This window comes from Rosa chinensis, chromosome 4, assembly GCF_002994745.2.
Source record: "Rosa chinensis cultivar Old Blush chromosome 4, RchiOBHm-V2, whole genome shotgun sequence".
In the NCBI taxonomy this organism is placed as follows: Eukaryota; Viridiplantae; Streptophyta; class Magnoliopsida; order Rosales; family Rosaceae; genus Rosa; species Rosa chinensis.
Window position 1 is genome coordinate 5,168,792 of NC_037091.1, and position 9,472 is coordinate 5,178,263.

A 9,472-nucleotide genomic window follows, 5' to 3' on the forward strand; every position below is an offset into this window, starting at 1 on the left:
ATTTGGTAGCTCTGTTTTTTTTTTTCTTCTTTTTGCAAATATAATGGATATATTTAGATTTAGGTCATAACACAATTTATTTTGTTCTCCATGACCAATATGCGTTCAATATGGATATCATACATTTTTATCTTAATCATAGTTTTATTTCTTATTAAATATATATGAATGCTTTAATGAGTATGTAGTGAAATTGGAAAACTAAAATAGATAGGGAAAATAATAAAGAATGCAATCTAATATTATTAAATTGTAAAGTCTGGAGAAAATAAATATAACAATTTTTTTGGTATAATTATTGTCCTTAATAGTCATTTTATAGTAGGTTATATATGTCATTTAATAATTCATAATAGAGTGAGGTCAAGTGAGCAAATTTGGAGGTCCCAATAGAAACTCTCGATGAAGAATGGTGGTAAAAGTTTTGGATTGGCAAAAACTAAATTTCTCAAGCTAAGATTAGGAAAGTATTCTAAATATTTATTTATTTGGAATGGACGATTCCAATTGCAAACTAAAGGATTGACCATGATTTGGATGAAATTGATGATTTTGTTAGGCTTCTCTAATCCATGGCTTGAATTTGTCCTTCTAGCTCCATACAAGTCAGAGCGTTTTAGAGTTTGGGTAAAACAGAGTGTCTCGTGGTGCTTGTCCGGTGGCACCCTCACGACGATGACGGCTCCTTGCCTAGTCAGCGTGAGATGGGTGTAGCCGGACAGGCTATGATGCTAGTGATTCGAAGTCCTTGATGGAAGATGTGGCCCGTTTTTTCTTTTCTTCTCAGGCAAAATCGATGGTGGCTTTAGGGACATCGTGGTGGTGGTCTGGTGTTCTATGGCAAATTGTTAGGCCATGGATGAAGGTTCATCAGTATCTGTGTCAGATCTGATAAATCTCTACTATTTTGGGTGGATCTGGGTTTGGATTATTGGGGACAATCTTCAATTGCTAGATTAATGAGAAAAGGGATATCGAAATTAGCAACAGTGGGCACAGTGGTTGGCGGTGTACAGCACCATCATCTATAATTGTTGGCTTGATCTGGTATCTTCAAGTGGTGCGTGGTGGTCTGCTATTAGAGGGGATGTGTGAATAGTTCTCGTACAACAACGGCGACCTTGCCTTTGGGCAACGTTTTGTGGTTATGTGGTTATGGGTACCAACCTCGCTCTGTGGTTCTTCTTAGCCAGAGTCGGAGCTTTGGTTGCATAAGATAAAGGCTGATGGTGGCCTCTCTTGTTACCTTTTGTTTACTTTTTATTTTTTTAGGTTTTTGTCTTCAGTTTTTAGGCTAGGTCTTTTGAGTCGCTACTCTCTTAAGCTAGGGTTTGGTGTTCTTAGTGGGATGGATGTGCTATTGTTATGGTGTCACTCCCAGAGATTATTAGATTTATTCTCAGTATCATCTTATGGTCGAGGTATTGCAGAAGACCTCCTACAAGTGGTCTAGCGATTTTTGGTCACAGTATTGAAGGGAGTCCTTTTCTTCTTTGTAACGTCCCGAACCTAAATTTACTAGTTTACGAGTCTTTCGATCGGTAAACGACATTTACATTTACTTTTTGGCTCCGTTTCGATCTTTTAGTGGGCCCTAAAAGTTGACTTTTTGTTGGGGTTAAAATTTGAGAAAATTTTCTTCATGAAAGCCGTAGAGGACGTTAAACCGAACGTGTGCATATATTGTACATAAAAATAGGAGTTTGTATGTGAAAGTTATAAGCGAAAAGGTAAAGTTATTGTTTATGGTAATTTCCTATGTATATGAGAAGTTACTGTGGTAGGTCAGATGGGTAACTCTCTCTCTCTCTCTCTCTCTCTCCTCCTGTTTCTCTCTCCTCGACCCCGTCGGCTTCGCTCGGCTGTTTCTTCCTCGTCCGGCAACAGATTTGGACAAGGCCAGCGGCTATGGAACCCTCTCTTCCTCCTCTTCACATCTGTGGTATTTTGGTAATGCGATTTGGGCCTTAGGGGGTGCAGCAAGGCAGTGAACATGGTGGCATTTCGGGTCTTTGGCGATTTCACTTTTTCCGGCAATTTTCCGCCGTTCCACCACCCATAGCATGGATTCCTCGTCTTCGTGGTTCGACCCATGCCAGTGGGTAACCTCAATTTTGCCGGATTACGGCGAATCGACGACGAGAACCTCCTCATGGATTTGAGGTAAATTCGAGTATCTAGACTTGAAAATGAGCTTGGCCACAGTTATGAAAGATGTTTAGGATGATCAGATGATGTTGTGGCTGAAATTTTGTAGCCAAATATGGTGGTTGACAGGTGGCGCTTGGGGGCGCGTCCGGTCGTTCCTAGTGGCTGGTGTTGGTTTGTTAAGTAGTATATGTTGTTACGAATACATAGATAGGTATTTCATGGAAATTGGAGGAGGTTTGGATATTAATCAAAATTTTTGAAATTTTGGAAAGTTCTGATTTTGATTTAGGAAGATCCGACTGTTGGATTGATCCTATTTTCGATATGTTGTTAAAATTAATGATTGGAGATAACGTTTGAAGTTTGGGCGCATTCCATATTGATTTCGAGCATCCAATGATTTATTGGTTTTAGGGTATTGAATTTATTATCATAAATTAAGTCTCGGTTTTTGAAAAACAATTATTTACTATGTTGATTGTTCAGGACGACGGATATGCGAGTTGGTGAAGGGATAGTTGGACGGCCGTTGTAGCTGCAAACTGTGAGTGGACATTTATTTTAAATTAATTGTGCATGCAGTATATTATTATTATTTTTCGGTTGAGATTTAATTTATGATTTGAATTATTGAGTTTTATGGTTTTATGAGCTTTGGTTTATTGAGATTTATTTATGAATTACGAGATTAGTATTGAAATTCCTTCCCGAGGGCTTTTAGTAGATTTTCGAGATAGTTATTTATGAGTTATTGAGTTGGGAAATGATTTTGGGAAGTGATTGATTAAGAAAATATTATGAGAATTATTGATTTCGAATATCGATTTATATGAGGATACACGAGTACGAATGTTTTATCAGATATTTGAGCATGATTGAATTATCGAAATTTCTTGAGTTTGAGCTCCGCACTTATCAGCTTTGAAGTTAGATTGAGATTTCTTTCCGAAAGCATTTATTGATTTACCGAGTATTTGATTTATGCTTTCGATGATTTATGGAGATATTGGCCTTGAGTTATCGAGATATTATTAAGTTATGCTTTCGGTGAATTATTGATGATTTATTGAATTAATATCAGGTTTCTTTCCGAAAGCAATTATTTTAAAGAGATTGATTCCAGTTCATTGAGGAGGTAAATAAGTCAGCACATGCATGCATTACCTGGTCGGTAGTCCCCTCCAAGTAATAGTCTGGTCGGCAATCCCCACCAGGTAATAGTCTGGTCAGCAGTCCCCTCCAAACAATATTCTGGTCGGCAATTCCCTTCAGAATATTTCGGTCGGCAGTCCCCTCCGATGCGTCATCTAGTCGGCAGTCCCCTCTAGATGACATGAGGTAGTTAGTCGGCAGTCCCATCTAACTACTTATGGTTAGTTGGCAATCTCCTCTAACCATCACCTCCTCGTTCGGTTGGCAGTCCCCTCCAATGCGTCACTAGTCGGCAGTCCCCTCCAGGTGGCATGAGATGACTAATCGGCAATCCCCTTTAATCATCGTCCATTTTAAGATATGATTTGAGATACGAGTAATTTAACAAGATGTTTGAAATATGATTACATATATGAGGGAATGGAGATTTTTTTAAGGGATTTCGAGATGTTCTATTTTAAGTGATTGAGGTTTTAGTAAAGATTATGATTAAGAGTATTTTCAAGATTTTTACTGCATGCGAGGTTTTAGAGAATAACTTGGGAAAATCATTCAGTTAGTTATTTTCTAAATTACTTTATTTTTGTCCACTCACTCTAATGGTTTTCAAATGTTTTCCCCTGAGCCTTACGGTTTCAAATGCCCAGTTTGCAGGCTAGATTAGCTTAAGGTCGAGCATACATGAGATCGAGGCATAGTTGTCATAACTTCCGCATTATAAAAAGTATTGGTCCTTTATCTTGTATTCTATCCTCTCGTACACCCTGTGCATTAGATTGCTCTGATAACCCATGAGATTAATATTCTTAAGTTCAGAATTGTTATGTGAAATGGGAGATGTTGTGATTTAGGGAGCAGGCTGGTTCCAGAAGAACAAGGGTGGATTATTTTAGAAGTGTAAATGTCTTTCTACAGGTTTTGGGTAGTTGATAAGCTCATAAATGTACATAATTTTGTAGTGATTTCTTCATATTTTCTTGGCTAGTTTTCCATCTATTTGAGTCATTTACTGTATTTTTATGTTTTGTAGGTGTTATGGAGCAAAGTAGAAGAAAGGAAGCTAAATTAGTAAATATGCCTGTGCAGATTAGTCAAATTCTACATGAAACTGAGAGCAGCTCAGAATGAACCAGACAGTGAACTTTACATGCTTGGAAAGTCTTGGATGTCTAGTTTCCAGAACTTTTAACGGTTCGTTCATTTCATTTTTCTACAAGAAGTTATAGCCAATTTAGTACATGTACTTACATAGGCATTTGCAAGCATAATTAGCTATAATGAGCCACGCTCATGCGACCACTAGCGGTACCAACTCCCGCAAAAGGAGTGACCTACGGGAACACAGCCAAGCAGGCTACCACCTGAGCCCTGGCTTTCCCCCAGATCACCACTGACGGACCGCGGCAAGACAGCATCAGAAGCTCCAGAAGCTGGGGACTAAAGCATATCAGTCCCACATCGAAAGCATGGAGAAGATCCGCTCTCTCCTCACCTATAAAAGGTTCTCTCCTCTCTCCTCATTAATTACGTATTTAATACTTACCTACTGTTACTTTGTCAACATAAATACATTGACTAACTTAGGCATCGGAGAAGAGAAGACCACCCAGCGCAGTCTCCCTTTGACGCCCATTGTATTTTACTCGAAAGGTAGCGGGAGCTCTAAGGAGTATCATAGATAGTGGCCCGCACTTCGAACCAACGTTAGTAAAGGTTTAGCTACCGCTGAGCTTTAAACATTAACATTAGTGCCGTCTGTGGGGAAACCTTGAACAAAAGGTCATCCCACCACATCCACCATGACTAACGACAGCGGGGGAAACGCTGAAGGGCAGGCGGATCAGTCCGCCAACCCCCATCCCACTAACCCAGTGATCGTCAATCTAGCGGTTAACGTTAACCGTGCACTATTCAGTTCGCCGGTCAACCCCGACGGGGAACCCCAGGCCAGTTCCCAGGTCCCACCAACCCAAACTACAGCGAAGGCTCAGCTGAGGTGCAGCCACCCTCCGGTGTAGGACCTCGCAGCTATGTATGAGTTGGCACTGGCGGACCTTCACAAGGCAAATCGAGAGCGCGAGTAGGAGTGCAGAGGAAAGTCCGAGGCACAAAAACAGGTGGCCACGCTGATGTCAAGATTTGATGAGCTGAATAAGGCGCTGGAAGCAAACGCCAACCCAACGCAAAGCGAGCAGTCGCGGAGCACTAGGAGCAGTCAGCCCAACACCAGCGGATTGGTACCCGGACCAATCATACAGATGCAGGTACCATTGAACCCACCAGAGCTATGAGGAATGGGACCACCTCCTGTGCCCCAACTAATGTTGGAGCAGGAGGCGGAGTCACAGCCACATATCGGCCGCTCAACAATCAGGGCTAGAACCGAGGGTAATATACCTGTCCCTAGGCGAGAGCTTATTCAGTAGAACATCCAGGCAGGACTCGAGGGAGACACAACCACCCTAATACTGGAGCGTATGCAACAACTAGAGCAAAGGCTAGTCCGGGTTGAGGTAAGCGCCCCAGCGCCAATACCAAATCCACTCTTTGCATCCAAACTAGGACTATTCACTGCTAGGATCCTGCATGCCATCCGCCCGGCGCACACAAAGACACCAAAGATGTCACATTACAATGGCATGACTGACCACTTTGTCCATATGGACACCTTTAAAAAAGTCACCAATAACAAGGGCTTCGATGACACCACCCTCTGCCACTTGTTCAGCGAAACGCTGGATAGTGAGGCAGTGAGTTGGTTTTTTGAGTGTCCACCAGGGTCCATTGACTCATTCCATGCACTATCGAATGCTTTCCTCTCTCGGTTCATCCTGTTGGCAGCCGAACACCACCAGAGTGCAACTCAGCTATTCAACCTCAAGCAGGGGGCAGAGGAAACATTGAAGGCGTTCGTTACCAGGTGGTGAGCGGCAACGTCCCAATGCCGCGATCTTAATAAGACAATGGCGCTGGCAGCTTTCAAGCAGGGACTCCTCAAGGGACCATTTCTCTATCACCTCAATTACAACCACCCAAATGCCGCTTACGACCATGTCATGAGTGAGGCTGTCATCCATGCACAGGCAGAATTCATTACATATGGAGAAACCCCCCCACACCACCAACACCTGTAAAGTCCACCCAACCCTCTGCCAGCCATCAAGAAACCGCTAGCAAAACCTCCGCCACGCCTCCAACTGATAAGAAGAGAGAGTGGCAGCAAGGCAACCACCAGAGCAAGCGGCAGAATGACCAACATTACAACAGGGGAAGTCGCTCATTTCAGGGGGACAACCGTAATAAACAGACGGAGTCATCCCAGTGGTACGCAGTGTTTACAGTCCTCACGGCCTCATACAAGGAAATATACAACCAGTGCAAGGACCAGGTCCCACCACCACCCCCAAGAAAATACCCAAGGGTCGGAAACCTCAGAAACATTGGCAAGTGGTGCAAATATCACGAGGATAGCGGCCACAACACAAACAATTGTAACACCCTCAAAACAGCCATTGAGACTTTATACCGAGACGGTAAATGAAACAATTCAAGGTACACCAACCACCACCCATAATCGCCAACATTGAGCCCTTGGGCCGCATCAACACCATTGACGGTGGTGCTCCAATCACCAATATGTCTCATAGAGCAAAAAAGCGCTATGCGCGCGCTAACCACCCCAACGAGGTGTGCAATATCTACTATGAGAGGTCCGCTAAACTCCCAAAATCTGGTTGGGAGCCTATTACCTTCTCAGAGGAGGAAGAGCGCGGAGTACACCTGCCCCACGATGACCCATTCTTGATCGACGCCATACTCGGTAGATGGTCAGTGGGAAGGGTCCTTGTCGATAGCGGGCCCGCTGTAAATGTCATCTTCAACGGTTGCTATGACAAACTTCAGCGAAGTAAGAAACTACTACAAGATCATGAGCCACTGCTTAGCTTCTCCGGTGACGTCACACAACCATTGGGTTCTGACTACATGTGACTGGTTATAGGCATCAATCCACGTACGGCGGAAATCCACACAGAATTCATCATTGTGGATTGCTTCAGTTCATATAATGCGATCATTGGTTGACCGACACTTAACAAGCTCAAGTGTATCATCGCATGATACATGCTCCTCATGAAGTTTCCCACTCCCAACGGGATAGGCTGTGTGAAGGGAAGTCAACAGCTCGCACGTGAATGCTATTCAACAACCGTGTCGGGGGTGACGCACCGCCACGAGATCCTTATAGTAGGAAACCATGCACAAGCACCGGATATCTTTGAGGACCCTAGAGATGATGAGAAGAAATATGTCAAAAAAGAGCCTGTCAACCCAGAAACCCCCTTGAGAGTTATTAGCATCTCCGATGAACACCCCGAGCAGACAATCTACATCGGCGCTCAGCTCGACCCAGAGGTAGCAGCGGAACTCACCTAGTTTCTACGTGACAACGCCACTGTCTTGCATGGTCCTACACTGACATGCCAGGCATCTCCCCTGAGATCATAACACACAAATTGAGAATCAAACCATCCTCCTACCCTATCAAGCAGCGACGAAGGGCCTTTGATGAGGAGAGATACCGTGCAATAGGGGAAGAGGTTACCAAGCTCCAAAGCATTGGATTCATCCGCCAAGTAAATTACCCTCAGTGGATTTCCAACTTGGTCATGGTCAAAAAACCCAGCGGAAAGTGGCGAATGTGTGTCGACTTCAAAGGCCTCAACAAGGCATGCCCCAAGGACAGTTTTCAGCTACCTCACATAGACCAACTGGTTGATGCAACCGCTGGGCACGAGTTACTCAGCATGATGGATGCCTTCTCCGGCTACAATCAGATCAAGATGCACCCTGGTGACCAAGAGTGCACCTCCTTCACCACCGATAAGGGCCTATACTGCTACAATGTCATGCCTTTCTGTTTGAAGAACACCGGTGCAACTTACAAGCGGCTGATGAATGCTATGTTCGCTGAACATCTGGGAAAAATCATCGAGGTCTACGTGGACGATATGTTGGTAAAAAGCATAAAGGCCAGCGGACACGTGGCAAACCTCAGAATCATATTTGCTATTCTCATGGCCTACGGTATGCGCCTCAACCCAGAAAAATGCTTCTTCGGTGTCACCGTTGGCAAATTTCTAGGTTACATAGTCAGTGAGCGGGGCATAGAGGCCAACCCTGACATGGTACAGGCCATCCTCAACATGAAGGCTCCAGAGTGGAAGAAGCACATTCAGAGCCTCCAAGGAAAACTAACCGCCCTTTCTTGGTTAATCTCCAGACTCACTGACAGGTGTCTCCCATTTTTCAAAGTCCTGAAGACAACCCACAAGAAGGTCATCAACTGGAACCCAGACTGTGAGGTAGCGTTCCAAAGCTTGAAAGAGTACTTGGCGGCAGTTCCGCTCCTCTCTATTCCTGTGCAGGGGGAGACAATATATATATACCTAGCGGTATCACAAACAGCGGTGAGCTGCGCCATTGTCTGGTGGGAAGGCCAGGATGAGCTCCCCGTATTCTACGCCGGCAAAGGCATGAACTGGGCCGAAACAAGATATCCCCCCCTGGAGTAGCTCGCTCTCGCACTCATCATCGCCGCTAGGCACCTACGCCAGTATTTTCAGGCCCACATAATTCATGTCTTAACAAATGAACCGCTGAGACAGGTAATGCAGAACCCTGAACACTCGGGACGTCTCAGCAAATGGGCTATCGAGCTGAGTGAGTTCGACATTAACTACAAACCAAGAACCGCCATGAAGGGCCAGGAGTTGGCAGACTTCATTGCTAAGCTCACCGAGCTACAGATTGAACCCAGGACGGAAATGGTAACCGCTGAGGAACCAGTTCCCCCGCAGTCATATTGGAACCTACACGTAGACGGCTCCGCCTGGGCCAAGGCCAGTGGCGCAGGAAATCCTAACAGGGCTAGGGGGACTAAACATGGAATACGCATTAAAATTCAACTTCAAGGCCTCAAACAACATGGCAGAGTACGAAACACTCATCGCCGACCTACTCCTCGCCATCGACTCAGGGGCTGACAGTGTCAACATATTCAGCGACTCCTAGCTTGTCGTTAACCAGGTCAATGACAGCTTCCAGGCCAAGGACCAACAATTAGCGGCGTACTTGGAGTATGTAAAAACGCTCCTAAAAAAATTCAAAT